The following is a 21,063-nucleotide window of genomic DNA, read 5'->3' as shown; positions in this document are numbered from 1 at the left end:
ACGTCCTGTTCGAATGAGTGTGAAACTTGCGAAAGAGTCAACTCTTCACTCTTTGTAACCATTTAAATAACATTGTTGAAAACATGTTTCCAATTATTCAACTTTTCTTCGAAAATGACGAAGTTTTTTGGAAAATTATGAAAATAAAAAAAGTTTCACAATTGAATTATTCATGATATATGAATAGAATTTCTCAAATCAACTAACAGACAAAAAATAAAAGTCTTCTAAGAAACTAACTCTCGCGCGATTTTTGTCTAAATGAAAAAGAAACCTAACTAAAAATTTTCAAAATTTGGATAGATATAATTCCCTACGGTATACTAACATAATTTTATATTTTAGTGGAAGTGAACATTTGATGAAATTATTTCTTCTGCAAATGTATGTGCGTTTCAGCTGATCAAACAATTTAATAACGTAAAACCGATAAAATTGAGTTCAATGTAACATCAGTGAACGACTATTGAGCTTGTTCTCAATAAATTTCATTTCCAAACTGCTACCACATGTCTAACAGATTCTATGAATCAGTTGTATTTCGAGTCCATTACAGAAACGCTTATACAATAGTCGTTCGGTCTCATAGTTTTATTTTCAGTGTTGGTATTAACCAAACTTGAAGTCCAACCATACAGAACTTCAAAGTGTTTCCAAAACTTTATAAACTACAATTTACCACGGAACCGTAATCTGATAATACTCGTGTGTTGAATTTTGACTACACAGTAGTCTTATAAAGAGGTTTTCCAGGTTTTTAAAACAGTGTCGCAGTATGGAGATCATTAACAGTTATTATGAAAATAAAAATGGAATGAATGTAATCATATATGGGGTTATAATAAAGTAATGTACAAAATATATAAAATGTACGTTTTTAAATAAAACAGACATATCAGACAGTTTATAAAATACTGAATTAACTAAACAATATATGTTTACAATACTACAGGCCTTCAAGGTACATGATTTATTTTCCTTTCTTCATCAGCTCTTCACATTTCTTTTCCACAAAATGCGATTTTGTACTTTTGCGCTTCAATTCCGTTCTACCTCTCTAATATCCTTCTGTCTTCAACCATTTTTCTATGGTCTACCCTTCTTCTTGTACCCCCTACCCCTTCTTGCAAATCTATTTCCTGGCATTCTTTTAGTATGTTCCAAACATCTAACTCTTTGGGCTTTCATGTATCTTGTTATTGATAGGTATTTATACAAATCCTTCAATTTTTTGTTAATTCTTTTTCTTTAAAGTCCTTCACTTTTTAGTTATCCAAAAATCTTGCTCAACACATTCCGTTCCCATATAACCAGTTTTGTTTATTTAGCCTTTATTGAAACCTATGTTACACTTCCGTGTGTAACTATTGGTCGCATTATTGTTCGATATAAACTAATTTTTGCTGCTGTAGATAACTCCTCTGCTCTTTATATTTAGTCAATATTTTCATGGCATAACTTCCTTTGGATATTCATTTCAATTTCAGTCCGCTCTCCATTGTTATTTGACAGTGTTCGAATTCACAATTCTCATATTCTTGTCCTATTCCGCTTTGATCTCTATGTATTCTTTTCTACCAATCACATTTTGTCCGAGTACCATAGACTTTGTTTTCTTTTGATTTATTTTCAGTCCTTGATTTTTTGCAGCGTTTTAAAGTCATATTTAGTAATTTTCCTGTACAGTTTATGTATAACTCTTATTTAAGGTCATGTTTAATGTATTTTATTTTGTTTCGTAAAGTATATTGGTTGTTTAAAATTGGACGGAAGCATTGGTCAGAGATAACCAATTGTGACATTGACATTGTTTTATATTGCAAACCACTAGATTATTACACGTTCGTACTTGTTTTTCATCAATTTATTTATCTGGGTAACCCCATCTGGATAACCCTTACTTTTCCAGTCAATCAATTTACAATATTTAGTGAACTGTAAATAACTCCTTTATTTTCATTAATAATGAAACTTGTATATTTTTGTCCAGTTGTTTGAGCTTTCAGATTATTACCCCAGTTTGGTAAAATAGGTACCAGGTTATTGGGTATAGACTTTCCATTCTGTTAATTAAAACTAATTTATTTGGCTCTTCAAGATTATAGTCAAACATCTGTACCTAGTTGAGAATCTTGTGGCGCGGTTTAGTATAGTCTTCAAAACGCTGATATCTGTATGTCATAATTAATTATTATTATTGATGTATAATTGATTTACTTATTTAGCATCCAATTTGATTTAATATTTCATATTTATATTTTATCTTCTTTTTTGCGCCACGTTTGTGTTAGCCTGTTGTCATCCATATTACTATTGATAATTCATCAATTTATTCTTATTCTTCAATAACATTTTCCAATTCACTTGTATTGACTGAGTAGTCAATTTTAAAAAGATACTGCGTAAATGTGCAATCGCCGATTTGGTTTTTAACATATTTTTACCAGTATTCTATTCATAATGTTTTTTTCTTGTGCACAATGCAAACTGGGGAATCAAAGTATTGTACCGTCCTGCTAGGGAAAAATATTGTTGAAATTGCTACTGTATTTCTAATAAGATCTGTTTAAATAATAGTTGTATCAATAATACCGTCCAAACATTAACATCAATGGCATTTGTGTTGTACGGTCTCGAATACTATTTCAATGTTGTAATTGTGGAGATCAACTATTCATCGGAAAAAAATATGAGAGTTTCTATTTACCTTTTGCGATTGAATTTCACAAAATTCAATTCCTGATGGTCTATTCAGTATAACGTATTGTTGATCAAACATTTCTAATTGAACTGCATAGTGTCGAACATCGTGTTACATAGGGAAAAATTTGAAATATAGAAAAATGTATTTGGTTAGCCTACAACTTATCAAATAAAATGTTATGTTAAAAAGGGTAGAGAAGCTTCTCCTAGAGAATCCTATGGATAGTTATCGTTTATGCGTTAAATTTAGTGATATTTTGCGTAAGCTAGTTGTGGGATCAGGATCAACTATTATTGTTATAGTTCGTTGTTGACCTTACCATGTTTTTTCGGTAAGACGCTTCCTAAAATATCATAAAAAATAATAGAAACAAAGTTATTTAATGTAGAAAAATCTATTTTCCGTAAGTTGCGATCTATCTTCCACAGAATTTTCCATAAAAAAAATATAACGATCTGAAAATCTACATATCTTCTAAACCAAACATACCTTTTTATTGAAAAAGCGATTGAAAAATTTATTTTTGCTATCCTTAGATTGTGAAGAAGTTATTGTAAATTGTAAATTGTAAACCATCGGGCATGAGTCGCCCCTGACCTTCAGATAGTAGTAATCATCAATGAAAAGTTCATGATGTTCGATTGTATAATTTCGAAAATATACTCAAATATAAGTTCTGATTTAGCAACTTTAAAGGCCTATAACTATAAATTTTTCTCATGTCACAGTATTATTTTCACGTCATCTAATCACCAAGTCCCGAAACGCCCTGTATCATAACTTTGTCTCCTCTTGGGCCCCTATCCAGGAATTTCCTGTGAATTTCAATTATGATGTACTTGGCATTCATACGAAACATTTAGATTTCTTCATTTTTTTCATTTCTTATATCTAAGCCTGGATAAAGATAGGTTAGAGAGGTAGATCATAACTCTGATAATTAAATTGTGAAATAACTAAGCTTCTGAGCCAGCACGCCAAAACATAATTTATCGTCAACTTAGAGCTATTCGAGCCGACTCTTTCATTTCCTACTCCACTAGATTATATTTTGTCCAATAAAGTCTACAGACGCTCAATAAGCGCTCTCACACTTACAGGTTTCCATATGCATTGCTCGCACTCGCACGAACACGTTTTTCGCTCTGGCAGACTGTTGAAATTTCTTTCTGGCATTAGATATTATGACTTATTAATCAATTTTATTTATTATGCTAAAATTTCAAGACTGATGAAAAGACAAATTTGGATTTTTTTTATAAAAATTTAGAATGTTCTGTCAACAATTAGGAGGGATCTAAATGTTCTGCCAAAAATTTTTTGAAGTAATAATACTGTCGAAAGTAATTTCCTAGGATTTTATGACTTATATTTTAACAAAATTGAGTCTTATTTCTGACTCTCTTTAAAAATTTAGGGTAGTTCATCCCGGTCACATAGGGCTGCCAGAAGTGGCTTTTCAGCGTCTGTAGATATTAATGTTTGACTATGAAAAGTTTCATGACTTTTGAAATGACCACCTAAAATTGGTCACTGGCCCTTGTTCTATTTTTTATATTCTATAAGAATATTTTTTCATAGAATTCTACTCCACTTCTAAATTCTCATCAACTTGAAAATGTGCGCCCTCCCACCATCTATAGCAATTTTAAAGATTAATTGTCTTTTTTTTCAATAAGATGAGGAAATTTGGAGAATTAATATTCTTTAAAATGATGTGGAGAGAATCCTTAACAAACTTCTTTATTAATAGTTTTTAATCGTTATTCACGAAATTAGAAACACTTAAAATCAATATTTCTTTCGATATCGCCATAATTTTGAAAGGAATTTCACAACAGGTTCCAAAATAATGCAGAAAAGAATGTTGATATAATTATTAGTCTCAAGCATAAACAGAAGATTTGTTTGATGTTCTTTGACTCCTTCCATAGCTTCAGATTAACATCAGTAGTATAATTATGATTATTTCTCAGAATAACTTATGAATTATGGGTTGTATAATTCATAATTAAAGAATAGGAGCTCTTTCGGAATAATTGAAAACCATGTGAAAAACGAAATTTAACCAAAACATGTTTTCTCCAAATAATATTGTGAATGGTAAATGGATGGCAGGTTTTAAAACGATGCTCTCGGAGGTAGTTGAAGGAAAAAAAGAAATTTCTGATATTGCTAGAAATCTGATGCAAAAATATACCAAAAGACACTTCCTGAACTAGTGTAGTTAAACTAGTAGGCTACGAATGGAAATAAAAAAACGACAGCATAGTAAAAACAAAATTATGGATTGAATGCTTTGCTACAGAGATTCCATCAACATCTAGTAGATCAACATTACTTTTTGCATATTATTGATATTGACATTGCAAATATCATTAAGGACATTATATTGTTCAATAAATAAAATGTTTATAATTCTCTATTATTTATTTTCCTTTCTCAGAAAAAGTTTTGGATCTTATGCGTCATCTAAAAATAAGTAGCACTTTCATACAAATAACTATTCCACCCATTGAAAATATTAATAGGGCAGAAAGTTAGTTTTAATAAATTTGCTTTAATGAATGTGAATTTGTTTCTTATATCTAGATAATCCTCCCAGAGTAAGATCGATTAACTTCATAATCTCAATGGATTCTGCAAAAATGAAAATTGAACCATATTTTCTGCTTCTCGTATTTCGAAGCCCTTGACATGAGTGAGTGTAGTGAATAACCTATTGAAAAACTAATTTGCGGAAAAAATTACAGAAACAAGACTTTGAACTTCAAAAAGTTCTAGAGGCAGTAATGAAAGGAGTTTTCCTGTACTTGAAAAAATTAGGCACCCTGTAGATATTTTCGTAACTTAAAATTAATTTTTCACTGGACATATATTTCTAGGATATTAAAACATTTTCTCAATTGAAACTCTCAACCCATTTTGAAAATGGATTTTGTCTCCTAAAAACCGTCTAGGTAATTCCATATAGATTTTCCTGGTATGCCGATTTACGAGTAATATACTCTAATTATATTTTTTAGATCTTCAATATTAGCTTTTCTATGTTGATAAACTTTGTCTTTCGAATGTCTCTAACGAAAGTGATCCAATTTAGTTTTAGAGTCTGGTGATCTTGGTCGTTATCCAATTTTACTCATCTTCAACTAGTAGCATGCAAATATTTCATCGAGATACTCTCTGACAATAACACAAATATGTGGGGATAGGCCCGCTTTTTTAAATCATAGTATTTTAAAAGAAATACCTGGATCTACTCCATTATAAAATTCGACAACTATAACTAATCCCGTTGATGATACTTGTAAAAAAATTTATTTTTTCAACCCGCTGGGTACAAGCTTCGTATATTCCATGCGGACTATCTTTCCTGAAAATATGATGAATCTTGTTAACTACTCTATTTAGATAAATAGTAACGGGATTAGACAGAAGTATATTTATTGACATAGTCATCCTTCATAAGGTCTTGGTCGAAGTATATTTTTCATACCAAGGATGCAGCATAATTTTGGGCAAATGAGATTGTTGACAAATGTGGATCTGCAGTGTGCAATTTTTCATATTCGTCCAAAATATATAGCCGGCCACTTGTAGTATGCTCTCCAATTTTGTGATTATCACAAATCAAATTATAGAATATTTAATTTGACTTCGTAGTCAATTTCCACATCTCACATCTTTTGATTCACTTCCTCTCTTATAATATAAGTACATGTTTAATATGATAAATTGAAAGGGACACGCATTAATAAATTACACTGTCGAATTCGATTTATTCCAGATATTCTAGTAATAAAATAATCCAATATTTATTAAGGCAAGAAAGTTGTTAAGAAAAATTCAACCACTTTTCACTTTTTTTGTACGCTATTCAACATTGACTTAGGATTATTATCGCCTGGAGGTCTGCCAAGTAGAGAGTAGAAAACATTTTCAACATCCGCTCCATTAATTTACCCGTCGATAACACTCAAAATATATATGTAACTTTTTTGTTGTTCTCCAATCATATTATAATCAGAAAGAGTATGTTGATATGTTATTTCTAACAGCTTTATAACAACCCTATATACGATCAAAGGAACAAAATTTATGTTATTTGCAATAAATACGTCCAAGGTCTTTCTCTGAATTATATTACATGAGCTTTAACTGCGTTTTTGCCATGTTCTCAAAAATGCTACCAATAAATTGTTAATTGCATTTGAAAACATTGAGATTGTTAAATTTGAGTATTGTTTAAACAGAAACCAAATGCTTATTATTAACAGTCCACTCCATAGTTTATTAGTTAAGGAATAATTCTCAAATTTCCCACCGAAGTGGATTTATCCTCTGGAATTGTTTTTCGCGGAAGGAAGTTCAATAGTGGGAGAGTATAAATAGGAAGTTTAAGTAAATAGGTTTTAGTGTATCTCTAGTCTCTGAAGACGATAACTTGGTAATAGAAACACGTGTCAATTTTGAGTTTTGGTGTTGTGGTAGTGTGAACAGTGTAATCAGCTTGTCCTAATTAATCAATTGTCAAATAAAGCACTTTCTTTCTTACGCCAATAACATTACATTTTTGAAACGGAAGTGTATAGGTAAATATGTCAATCTATTATTATTTAACTTCTATGGTTTGGTTTCAGGTTCAGTCAAAATTGAGTACTATGTCTGGAAAATAATACATTAAATTGTTTTATGAAGCGACTACGTCGCAGTGCGCGTTTGGGCGTAAAAGCTAGATAGAGGTAGGTTTTGACAATACAATAGACCAAGCTCCGAGTTTCTGAAGCGACAGGACGCGGACGAGGTCAGATTAGAAATAACGATCGAGTAGCGGTGCGAAATCAAGTTTTTCGCGAGACTTTCGCAATGCTTCTGAAAGCCTCTGAGGATGATTGTCTCTCGATCCTTTAGTACTGAATTTTACGTTGAAGTGGTATGAATATTGAAACAATAAGTCAACCGCGTCAGGCCGGATATCGAGGATTCCTGGAAGCTCCACCAAGAAATTTCTGTTCTCTCGACCCAAACCACATCTGGAGACTCTGGACAATATTAGAATTATTATGACGAGGTCGCTGAGAGACATCCCTGTCGAAGCCTTCCAGGAAGCAAAAACTGCATCGAAATCTCGATGGCCGAAGTTTATTGATGAAGAAGGATCGTATTTTGATTAATGACGACAAATTGTTCCATTCCGATTGATAAATATTTAAATCTAAACCTTGACGGATATACCCAGTAATTGCTGAGGCATATACCAATGATTTGCGCTAGTGCCTAAGTTTATCTCTCATTATTAGTAGTCAATTGATAAGTTAGAAAAGTATATTATTTACGAATATTCAGCTCTTTTAACAGCTACAGATTATCGTTAACTATTGATGATAATTACGCACGGTTATTTTCTCTTCCAATAGTTCTGAAAACCTATTTTCATCATTGTGAGCTGATCGTTCAGTTAGATACTAATTATAATTGAGTGAATGACAACTTTTTTGATGTTCTCCTATAATAGTACATTATTTTCAACGACTTTTCAAATGAGTATTTTCTGTGCACTTGTCATTTTTTTAGAATGTTAAGAAAATCCGTTCCCAAGTATGTTATGCTGATATTTTTGGTGAGCAATGAAGTCAAACTAAAGATAAATGGTTTCCTGAGGCTACACCGCTTTCTTAATATTTCAAAATTATCTTGTACGAGTTAGAAAAAACTTTGCATGAGTTTAATTGCGTTCTCGCTCGATTTCTAAACATCATCCTAGAGTTCTCGAGGTTATCCTGTATCATCAAAAATTCTTGTTTGACGTCAACTATTTTGGGAACGTTTCCAGTGGGTTATATAATGAGTATCTCAATACCCACATTTTGTTAATCGAGTACGTTATACTTTTTTTCGATATAATGTTTTCTTATTTGGATCAGTCACAACTGTTACTTCTGTGAAATACAAAATTGCCAATTATCCACTGCTCAATTTTTATTATTAAAAAGGACAATAAAAATAATCAAGAGAAATAATCAAACGTTATCAGAGCTTTGAAAATAAAGAAAAACAACGTCTAACAAAGAATATCAGTACGCTCTGAACTGCAGAGAAAATTGTAAATTATACACTATTTTGCAAAATTTATGATGCTACTGTTAAAAGAAGAAAAATAATTGATTTAATAAATATACAAAGGAATGAGTTTAGACAGAAATTTGAGTATATCACTGAGAGTCAAGAGCTTTGTAGGCGATCAAAGTATTCATCAAATTTTTGTTTGTAATAAGTGTATGTCAAATTTTTGCATCTTTATTTGAAATGTGTGATTTTTAACGTGTTTGGTTGAAATTTCATTTGAAGATGTTTTTTATAAACCTTTCTGATAATGTGCAATGGTGCTCGTCACATAAGATCTCAGATTACGCCTTGAAACAATAAAGATCGCATGTGCAAAGAACAACAGAAATAGTGGCAAAACTTCTGGAAAAAATTTGGTGGATGATGTGATGTTGTGGGCAATAAGATTGAGAGACTAGTCGGATAAAAACAATAGAATAAATGCAATTAAAAAGTGACGGGATTTTGGAAGTGTCTTGCTGAAAAATCACTAGATGTTGAGAAAATCAATATTCTAAAAAAGACTGGTAATGGACAAGTTAATGTTGAGAGACTGGTAAAGATTCACGCATAGAGAAATCCTGTTTTGTTATGAGACTACTTAACAATATCATGAAATCTTCAAATGTTTTATGGTCCTCGTACAGTTACTTTGCGTAGTCATTAGGTCTGTGCGCACTATTTCCCCTAACAAATTTTCTTACGTATATTTATCCCGAAATTCCAAGCACTCTCTAGACCACTTACCACTTCCTAGGGTCAATGCTATAAACGCATTCATACTCACGGTTAATAACATTTGAAGACGATAAAGACCTAAAAACTTTCATTCTGGAGTAATAAGAAAACCAAAAAAACAGACTTTTGATACAGATCGTCGGATGGAGGACGTTAGGACCTCCATCCTCCACCTCCACCTCCACCATAATATAATGGAACAAGCACATATTATGAGAAAATATAAGGTGTTGTTATTCCAGTATGTTGAAATATGTGTAACAGGAGCATTCAGAAACAAAAGAAGTTGGATAATGATTTGAATAGGATAACTAAAAATGGTACGAGAGTTGCCACTTTAAGGTGTAAAATGAGACGCGTTTGAATCAATTGTCTAATTCCATTCCGACATAGGTACCTCTAAAATATGGGATTTGAATGCATCTTCAGGTAAAGAAAATCTTTGACCTTGTAACTTTTTTTTCATCTGCGAAAATAAGAAATCATTGGGTGCGAAACAAGGCGGATGACTCATCAATTCGATGTTTTGACTGTTCCAAAACGTTTTTATTTGAACTTTTGTGTAAAAGCTGGCATTGTCGTGATGGAGAATGATTCTTCTGCGATTAGTTTCCTTTATTTTTACAAACACTTCTCACAAACAGGTATAGCATACAGAATTGACCGTTCCACGCTGCTCTAATTGAACAGTGGCGACATGTCCAAATATTCTGAAAAAACTATGCGAACAAATATTTTTGACAGCCAAATGTTCATGCAATATTGAATGTATACGATTGTACCTAATGTCTAAGTATGTCAAATGAGGATCTTGCAATATCAGTTCACACCATCGATGTTTTCTGGCACACAGCCCATTTTGGACGACTTTCACGAAATTCATCCTGTAGCGAAATGCGTCATTACCAAAACTTGAAGCGAGTTGATCGGCACACTGCTATTGGTTTAATCCACGTCGTATGTCATACAAAATCATCGGATGGAAATGATCGCGGTTTAATTCCATTTTTTTATCAAAATGAATATTCCAAGTATGTGTAAACAAAACCCATTCTGAGTACATTGAAAATATCAAATTTTATGATGGCAATGTCAGCATTGACATATTCACACCTATGTTATCATATCTCAAAACTCAAGTAGCAACTCTCGTATTATCAACCATTCATGGATATTTTCCTGGTAGATTTCGATTACATAAAAGCTTTTCCTCTTTTTTTAGGTTATTGTATTATTATCTAGATCAAAGAAACAATTTTGTTCTTAACTAAACATGTATGAACATCTCTTATTAATTAGCTTCTCTCATGGATCTGAATCACCACATGTTAGTTTTATTAAGTAAATTTTGGAGGAATAACAAGCAGTACTGGGTATTTAATAGTCATGTTGACATTAACCCTTCTGCTACAGTGAACATTTTAGAGTTTAGGGAGCAGCTTTATCTCAGAATGTTTATCATCTTACATTAATAATAAATAGAAGGATATTTCTATTGACTCTTAACTTGATCAACTCCACTCAGACGTTTGCTGTTTTTGAAATTGAACCAAAATTTTAGAATCTTCTCTGTTTTTAGTCAAAAAACGTGTAATTAGAAACATACTGAAATATAAAAAACCATGGAATTACGCTACATATCATTGTGGTGGAAAAAGTTTTTATATAATCGATCTTGTACAAGAAACTAATTAGATTTAGTGAAATATTCGGATAATGTATTATGTCCTTTATGACTTATACTAATATCATATTTATTGATATAATTCGATAATTATTGGGAAAGTCCTTGTACATATCGTAAGGAAAAATGTTTTATGTTTTGAATTTTCGTTTCTGTTTTGTTTTTTAATTGATTGTAGTATGTGTTTATCCTTTTCTTGGATATGTTATTATTTTTTCCGGATAATTATTTTCTTTCAATGCAGTTTTTGCTTTTTGAATAGCTAAACATCTAAATTCAGGACCTGATAGTTGGATAGATCTATCAGCCAAACTTATCATCACTGAACTTTTTTGTGACATAGGCAGACACGAATCGAAGTTTAAATATCCTGAGGATCAAATTGCTTTCGTATACGATTCTATTCTCATTTTATTGTTAATTTTATATAATGTGACATCAAGAAAATTAATTAAGAGAGTATTTTGAAAAATTCTTAGCCTACTATAGAACCAAACAAAATTTCATGTCAAAATATTTTATTACTCAACATATTCTCCTCTTAATTGAATACATTTATTACAGCGAACCTGCAGCGTCTCCAGACCTTTAACAAAAATGGTTCTTCTCGCTCTGCAAACCACAACTCCTCGTTGAAAGAAAATTTACGACCTTTTAAACTTTTTTTCAGTTGAGGAAAGATATGATAGTCGGACAGAGCCACATCTGGTAAATAAGGTTGGTGTTCCAGTAATTCAAACAATTGGAGGCCTTAGTATAAAACAAACAACCATTCGATGATTATGACGTGCGGTTCTGGGACTCAAAGTGTTTGTTTCATACTCAGGTTTTAACTTTGAATTTTAGATGGCAATAGCATCATCTCTGAATTTGCCATTGAAAATTGTCATTCATTGATATTTATGACGTTGAATAAATAATGATTAATTTCTGGAACCTTGTTATTTGTTGAATGAGATATTGTTCATCCAAATGTACTGAAATTTTGAATAACTGACATGTTATTAACCTTAGGCGTGTGTTTAGGAAACTACAGTGCAGCTGTTACGTATTGTACAGAAAAGTTTCTTCGAAGAAACTTACCAAGTGAAAAATCATTTAGAGCAATTGAACCCCGTTGTCGAGGAACTAGGAATGTGAGACCTAAAAAAATAAATTATGGTACGCCAAGAACAACAAGAACCATTAATAAGGAAAATATGATTTTAAATTTAGTTCATCAAAATCCAACAGTCAGCGTCAGGAATATGGCAGGACAAACAAATTAGTCTTCTAGTTAGTTAGAGGGGATTTTTGTCAAGAAAAAGACGCCATCAATCAAAATTTCGACACCCATAATGTACACTATTGGTGTGATGAGATATTCAAAGTTAATGTTTTGGCAGCAACTTTTGGTAATAAATTGATATGTTATCACATTCTACCTGGAAATTGGAATCGTGATATGTACCTGGATTTTTCAAGCAATCACTTATACGAGATATAAGAAGATTTAAGGCTAACCGCATTAACGGATTCTTTGGAAAAAAGGATAGATTTGTATAATCGTGAATACGGAGGACATTTTGAACATCTACTCTAATTGAATTCTATTTTATATTATTAGCCTTTTTTTAAATTTTCATCTTGTAATTTTTATGATATTCAAGTTCACTTGAAATTTTGTTTAATAATATAAGATTTTTCAGTTTTCTGTATATCATAGAGACGAGATCACTTTTTTTGAAACCCCCTGTATATATATGTATAAAAATGGAAATGTATTTCAAATAATATTATCTATATTTGAAATTTAATCTGTATTTATAAAGCTGATCTTTTGGTTTCTTAGTAATCTCGGTACTACATGTGAAGCAGTATGGAGCAGAATATATTTTTGCTTTCATACTCCCAATTAGATCGATCGGTCGGAGAAACCCCCTTTTTTATAGCATTTCGACTCTCAAATGAAAATTACAGAAATTTTCCGCGAAAGTTGAGCGATTTTCATAGGATTCCCACGTAGTGCTCTGAAACGTGATCACTCGAACTTAGACGAAGAATTTTAATTTGTATAATTTAGAATCGGTTCAAATATAGAAATAATTATTAATCATTTTTTCTTTTCCTACAGTTTATCTAGGGGAATTTTCAGTTCAATCGATTACGGTGTGAAAAGTATCTCTTGCTTATATCGATACCTTCTTAATTATAAATCTGTGTCTCACAATAATAACGTGACCCTTTTTTGATTTGATAAGAAATATCTAAATGAGAATACCACAGGCATATTAATATTTTACTTATCGTGGCGTACGCAAATGAGATATAGGGGACTAGCTAACCCGGCGAACTTTGTATTGTTATGTTTTGTATTGGAAGTAGTTGGATATGGCGAGCACCTTTTTATTGGTTCGATTCAAAGATATATGAACACTTGTAATGGAAATTGGGCCAAGTGCCAACGATTATTCATCATCATTAAATCTATATAAATTTTTATGCACTCATTATGTGCGGAATGTACTGGTACATTGTTTCTATATAAATAATTCTTCGAAGTAAAGAGTTTGGGAGCCTATGAGTAATTAACGTTATGATATCTTTTGAGAGGGTATATGTACCGACTTTAGTATAAAAATCGGTATAAAATACCGACGATTGTGATCTATGGTTAGTACTAAACATTTTTTTGCCAATATTATGAATTTTCTCTTACTCTTAATGTTATTGCAAAACTTCTGCAAGAGAATAAAAACGGAACTTATTTTCATCAAAACCCCTATTTTCATGCAGAATTAGGATGGATATCTCCAAATATTTGAGTTTTGTTCGATTAGATAAGGCGCAAAAGCCGTGAATCTACCTTGCTAACACTTGGATCTATTATGTACCTCGGACAGTGTCGCACTCACAGAGGAAGTGTCAAGCGATTTCTTTTGTTTTCTTGTAGAAACGACTGGAGATGTTGGGAGATCCTACGATGTTCTTCAGATAATCATTCACCCGATAGTGTCCAATGATCATTCATCCTTTGCTCATCTTTGTTCAATTAAGAGGCCTTTTGAGATCTCTTGGCAGAATAAGGAAAAAATCTCTTCGATTGTTTCAAACTTGGGGCGAGGTTTTACTCTATGTTTCTGATCTCTTTTTGTTTTTCCAATTCATGACCGTGACTTAATGGCTTTTCGAGAAATGTATAAAGGTTGTGATCCTATGAAAAGAATTGACTCAACTTTTCCGTCAGGTGAACAGCTTTTTCGTATGTGTCGAATAACAGTAGGCCTCGTAAGAACCAAAACTCTACATTATCCGTTGCTGTCGACTTGTTATTCTGTTTTTGATAAAGCTTAGTTTTGAAGATATGGCATCCGTGGCATTATCGACTCCTTACAATCCTTCAAAATGCTTAGATTTTTAGTTAGGGCACCGGGCTTCATGTCCGGTGCCTTGCATGCTGTTATTGCCTACTTTATTGCCCACTTTATTCCCTTACTTCTTATAGACGTCTCTAGTCAGGCAATACTAAGATGACCACTAGTGCTGCTGTGGAACATCATAGTAACGCATCTGTTATTGTAAGACAAGGAGCTGTTTGCAGCTTATTTAGTGTTGATTCCTTAATGTTTCTGTTCTTGGACACCATTCGAAAGCTGCTTGGCTTATTCGTACAATTTGTGCTATATGCTTTAAAGTTAGTATCCAAGCTAGTCTCTGATCGAAGGTAATCCTGAGATATACAATATCTGACATGGTAAGTAGTTGTTTCTCCTAGTTAATAGAACTAGGATAGTCTTTGAGGGATACATGCTCAAATTTTCATTGACATACTCTCTATGAGCGATTTTCAGTGCAGATTTCATTTGATCCCATATGATATCATCATGCTGACCCCGCACGCACGCAACGACATATTCAACTTCATATTCTGCATTGGCAAACAGTTTAATAGGCTAGTAATGACCATAGTAGCCTTGTGGGCAACCGTCCCCCGGTTCCAAAGTTATTATTCTATCCCCTAGATTTATATTGAAAATGGTTTGTTAGACTTCTCGTATTACCAGTGTTTAATAGGTGAAATATGCTGCAGTAGACAGCTTGAATATCTTTGAAACAACATAGCACTTTCTCTTTAGGCTCTTTAACTTTTTCTAGTTTCCTGGTTAGACTGTCGCTTACCATGATGGTATGCATATCGATTTGAGATACCTACGTACAATCTATTCATATCAGTATCTTACTTAGATAATCTTTCTTAACCTTCAATATATTATAATGACTTAATTTATTTAGTGAAGAAAGGCTGTGATAAACTATCAGATCCTCATCTGCAGAAGGAAATTTTCCGTATTCACTTTTTTTTGTCTACACTCCGGAGAAGTTCTGTTTTCTTCACCTTGACATAAGCTTCAGCGGGACTTTTTGATATTGCATGACTGAAGTTTAAGGTAATGTAATATAAATTATTGGTTGTTTCCTATCACCTTTCAATAAGGCCAATCACTGAGAGTCTTTTTAGATATGTATATATGAATTTTCCATGAAATACTGTTCACGCAGTCACTTTTTGTAAGCACAGTTGTATTGATATTGGAATTGTCAAAATTACATGAAAATCTTCATTTTACTGTTGCTACCTCACACAAGACTCGGCCCGGACTTTCACGATTATTTACCTACATATCATAAGTTTGGTTTATTTTTTGGTTTATTATAAAATTTGACGCAATTTCACCAACGAGTAACTACTGAAGCGACGATGATTTATGATTGTCTTCTGCGTGTAAGGTCAGAATAAGCCACATAGTTCCAAGCTTGTACAGTCTGCGCCAAGAACAACGTGGAATTTGACATGAATCTCAGTACCTCGGGGCAACAGATGTTGGCGGGTCCGCAGGCTGTAGGTCAATATTATCTAGGGTATACAGCATCAGCATCCCTATGCCTATCACGGAAAAGAAGAATACATTATGTGACATAATTATGTATAGATTTTATTCCCATTATTAGTCATATATCTGTCTCTATCGGATACAAATCCCACATTCAAGAGATAATCTACCCCCTGTCACAAAACTTAACCTTCTGTACGCATATATAAATAAATTTGAAGTGAGATACCACAGAACATGTTTTTCAAGTTTTGGTAAAGAATTAAATTATCGGGCTACTGTCGGTGGCGCTTGATTATCACTACCTCTGTTTTAAAAGGACGATGAAAAGATCTTAAATTACTTCAAAGTTCATAATCTATTCAATATACAGATATCATAGTGAATAGAATCGACAGCTTGATTATACTTTCAGACGAACAGTAACAGTTTTTGTCATGAGAGAAAATTCCATGGAAGATAACAAACTTGTATATCTTTGTTTTGCAGACCGAGAAAAAGTTCTCGATTGCATTGAACTCGGGGAAGTCATATATCTTTTACACGCAAGTCAAGTTCCTCAAGATTCTAGCAAAACAATGAAAACCTAGGAAAAGTTATCCGAAATCACGTCAGAATTAATAAAAAGGACATAAAACCAATACTGGCAGGAAAGGATATAAGACAAAGGAATTCACAAAGCTCACTTCCTCACTTCGTTTTAACATCGTCATGGACATTGTTTAAAAAATATACATGAAATGAAAAGATACATATTTTGTGAAAGATATGTTAACATCGTAGGTTATTTCGACAATGTGACATGCAGGAAGTGAAAACAGATCCTCTCAAGAATTCATGATTAGGTAGCTAAAGGACTCAATATGATGATAATAATAGGAAGATAAAACTGTCTTTTTCGACAAGTGATGAGGTTCTGATATTTTAGTGTAGAAGTGTCAATGTATGTGAACGTCGAGCTAAGTTCGAGGAAAAGATCAACAAAACTATCATACTTGAGGGGAAACAACTCACAATACAATAATTAGACTGACAATTACTTACACTCAAGACTAGAAGACTTCAGAAAACGGAAGATATGTGAGTGCTAATGAGACTAGCTAGGAGGACATTGATGGATAGGAAGCGACGTTAGACAGGACACGTACCGAAATTGACGATATACAATTTAGTATCAAATAAGCGACAAAAAGAAAGCAGCATATGTAAATTGGGGAATGTAGAAGAGTGATTCACAAGTAACTTACACACAAGGAAAAGAGGCACTCAAAAGCAATTATTAGCTGTTGGAACAGTTCAATTTCATTCATGTAGAAAAATTATGGAATTTATTTATTAGAAATTTTCTAAAAAAACCATTGAAATGCCACTTATTCAGTCCGCCATATGTCGAAGTAAATGATTTATTATGTGCATATTCACATCGACGGAGCTCTGACAGAAGGGCGTAAGCGAAATCACACGAATTGAGATAATTGATACCTATAGCGAATTGTGAAGCAGAAAGGTTGTTCTCGGTTTCGAAGAAAATAAAAAATGTACATCGCTCTATAATGTTATATGCGCGATTGTCGTAATTAACAAGGCTGTGCATTGAAAACGAAATAAATACAGAATATGAATTTTTATGAGAAAGAAATTTTTCAATTTCCTTAAGTGGGCTCGTAAGTCGATTTTAGCCACAGGCCCCATTATTTCTTAATCCAATGCTGGATGCATTAACCGTTTTATACTTTGAGCTTGTGATGAGGTGTGAATTAGGTAGATCAAATAATTTCTTTTTGAATTATACTGTATGTATGAAATTTTAATTTTCAATTGGGTTTAATCAGACATTAATCTGAATAATTTCGCTAAATTGTACATTGTCGTATTGAAATTAAAATTGTTAAGTTATATGCAACCAAAAATCACATAATCAAGGTTTTTTAGATGGATTGAAATGAAAAACTTTTTTTAAATATCTGCTACTGTTTTTTTATTTCTTCTGGATGGTTTCTATTAGGTTTAAAAGTTTAACGAAGGGTTATATGGGAAGATGGGAGATCATCATCTGTTAATAAACTATCTCAGTTGTTACTGCATGATGTTATATGAAGATAATACCACGCTGGCAGCAAAGACAGAAGACAAAGGAAAGGAAAGAAATTAGAGTGCCTCTAATTTAAAATTTAAGGTTAGAAACCAATATTAGTAAGGAACATAAAAATTTAATACGTCAAATTTTGAAAATATCAAAAGAACCTCAATTAAAGAGGTACTCCTTAAGACACGAAAATAGTCATATATACAGGGTTTTTCCAAATGCATGCGACGAAATTCGGGAGGTGAAATTAAGATAGCTTTTTACTTCAACCAAGTTTTCTCGACCTACTTCTTTTCGTGATATAACCCTTGAAAGGTGGTTACTAGAAGAGAGTTTTAATTTTTGAAACACTTGAAACTCTGTTATTTTTGTACACTCGCCAAAGTCGAACGACGGGTGGTTTTTCAACGTGACGTATGTCGGGCAGGCTAAGAAAACTGTTAATGTCTGATTTAAAGAACACATAGCTCATTTAAAATATAGACGGACCGGAAATTCGAGTATTGTCTATCACGCTACCAGTCGTAATTGCCAAACAGATAGGTATAATGTTAAATATTTCAAAAATGTATTCATTAATGAATTGTTGAATACATTTCAGAGTAGACAAAGGACAAAGGACCTACTCCTTACTCTATAATTGAGAAAAAAATGTTCGCTGCCAAAGAAAAAAATTTAGTATACAAAGGGTAAGTGAAGTTATTAGCTTTGAATTTATCTTCAGTCTCCAGAAACGATAACTTGGTTATCGAAAAACGCGTCAGACAGTGTAATTGTGAGCGTGTAGTGGTGTAGTGATAGTGTAAGCAATGTATTAAGTATGAATATCACCATTGGTTCCAAAAATTCCAGCTCCGTTAAAATTACGTTAATTTCACCTACTGTCACACTGCAAGGAATTTTCTAAATCAGTTTTATACATCTCTTTGATTTCAAAAGAATGTACAATTTTTATACTTCATCAAAATTGTTATGAGAGCGCAGGACCAAATGCTTTCCTCTATCAATTACCAAGACTAATACCAGGTTGTCGAAAACTCACCCTATTTTCTTCGACATCGACGATCTATTTTCAATTGAAAAACATTTCTGAAATTTCGCGACGTTTTCAAGATAAACTCCAAAAGAAAGAAGCATTTCACAGATTACTAATAATATTCATGACTTTCTCTGACAAATTCCATCTGACTAACTCTAAACTCGAGTTCCAAAATTACTCAACAGTGCAAAAATGATGATTTTTCAATTCACCAGCCAGGTTAATTGAAATATTACTCCATATAGTAAATGAACTGAACGAATTCTAATTCGGAATGTGAAATTTATTTTCCAATATTCTATGTTTCATGTTATTTATGGTTGAAACTATTGATTAAAGTTTATTTCTCCCATGATGGAGAAATCTTCATGATAAATGACTTGTATTTGATGGATGTTTGAAAACCGAGGAATTTGGGGTTGATTATAATCATTTTCCAGAAGTTAGAGGAAAATACTTAAACGCTGGGAGCGTCGAACAACAAGATAACGACGGGTTGTACCATCGTTAGTAGATAGACAGCTACTACATGTCAACTTGTGAACGCTGTTTGGAACTAAACTGGTAAAAATTAAAAATTGAAATGAGTATTTTAGGACAAAAACATTTCTGGAGTGAAATAGATAGTGTTCATTTGCCTTTTTAAAATAAGTAATTGTTTATAACATCAATAACACAGAAAGTTAGAAGTAAAGCTTGGTTGATATGGGTTGATATCAGAAAAATGTATATACGTTATTAAAATAAAGAGAGAATTACATAAAATTGATTCTTGCATAAAAAAATAAGGACAGATAGATCAGCTAAAAGAATGAGTTCTATAACGAGAAACAAGCAGTGGAACAATAAACGAAGCAGAGTCAAAATAGTTTGGGAAGTCCAAAAGGGATGCGGTGTAAAAGAATTTCCATATTTTTATATTGTATTATGAACGCGCTCCATGCAATAACACATTCCAATAACTACATCTTTTAAATGCTTCATCGTTTTTAAGAATTTAATAAAACGTGTCGATACCGCTATGTGAATAGATATTATAAGTACGGTAAGTTTCAATACATATACATTAAATATATTCATTCACAATTTTACACCGATTTTTATTTCAAACGCTAGAAACAAAGTTTTAACAAAAAACTTACATGCAACATTTTACATGAAATCCAATCTCAGTATACGTCGTCTTTTTAAAATAATTCAACCGATTTCATTTGTTCGGAAAACCGTAACACCGCTGGATTTAACGTACGAAGTGGGAGTTGCCTTTAGGAACTTCTATGAAATGTAGGCCGCGAAGATCAGCTCGAAACTGAACTACCAACTGGCGAGGGAGTTTTGTGAAGTTGAGCGCTCCCTACCGGTCGAAGTATCACACATAAAACGTTGGTAATCTTTGAGAGTACATGTGAGATGGAAGTTTTTGTTTAGAAGTACTGAGTCGTCTGTTACGTTGATTTCAAGAAATGATTTCCGAGATTATTCACTTAAATACCGATTTCTCATGACTAGTTATCGGTCTAAGGATCGAGGCAACAGGAAGAAGTCGATCTACCATGTCATAATCCCATCAATTTTATAGCTTTCTTGACTTGACTTCAGATCTCTTCTTCTTTCCTAATTCTAGTAACGTGAATCATTCGCTTATAATTCGTTGCCACATTTTGGAATCAAACTAAGTGATTTATTATTTATACTTAAGGGAAAAAATTTGTTAAAACCAACAGTAAACTCAATTTTTAATTTTGTTTTTTTTTGTTTCTTTTCTAAATCCGCCTTAATGTATTTCTTTGAATATTTCATTGGCACATCTGTTGGAGGCTAAAATTTGAATCATAA

General features: G+C 32.5%; 1 protein-coding gene across 1 annotated transcript in view; it reads right to left on the bottom strand.

Annotated features, from left to right (window-relative positions):
* LOC130452448 (leucine-rich repeat-containing protein 24-like) overlaps positions 1-20,538 on the bottom strand; it is a 176,690-nt gene extending 156,152 nt beyond the window's left edge. Inside the window, exon 1 of the mRNA XM_056791732.1 lies at positions 20,370-20,538. The gene's annotated coding sequence lies outside the window, so the exon portion shown is untranslated. The remainder of the gene's footprint in view (positions 1-20,369) is intronic.
* Positions 20,539-21,063: the final 525 nt, after the last annotated feature.

The sequence above is a fragment of the Diorhabda sublineata genome, chromosome 1 (genome assembly GCF_026230105.1).
Source record: "Diorhabda sublineata isolate icDioSubl1.1 chromosome 1, icDioSubl1.1, whole genome shotgun sequence".
Classification (NCBI taxonomy): Eukaryota; Metazoa; Arthropoda; class Insecta; order Coleoptera; family Chrysomelidae; genus Diorhabda; species Diorhabda sublineata.
This window is presented reverse-complemented; position numbering and strand designations above follow the sequence as displayed.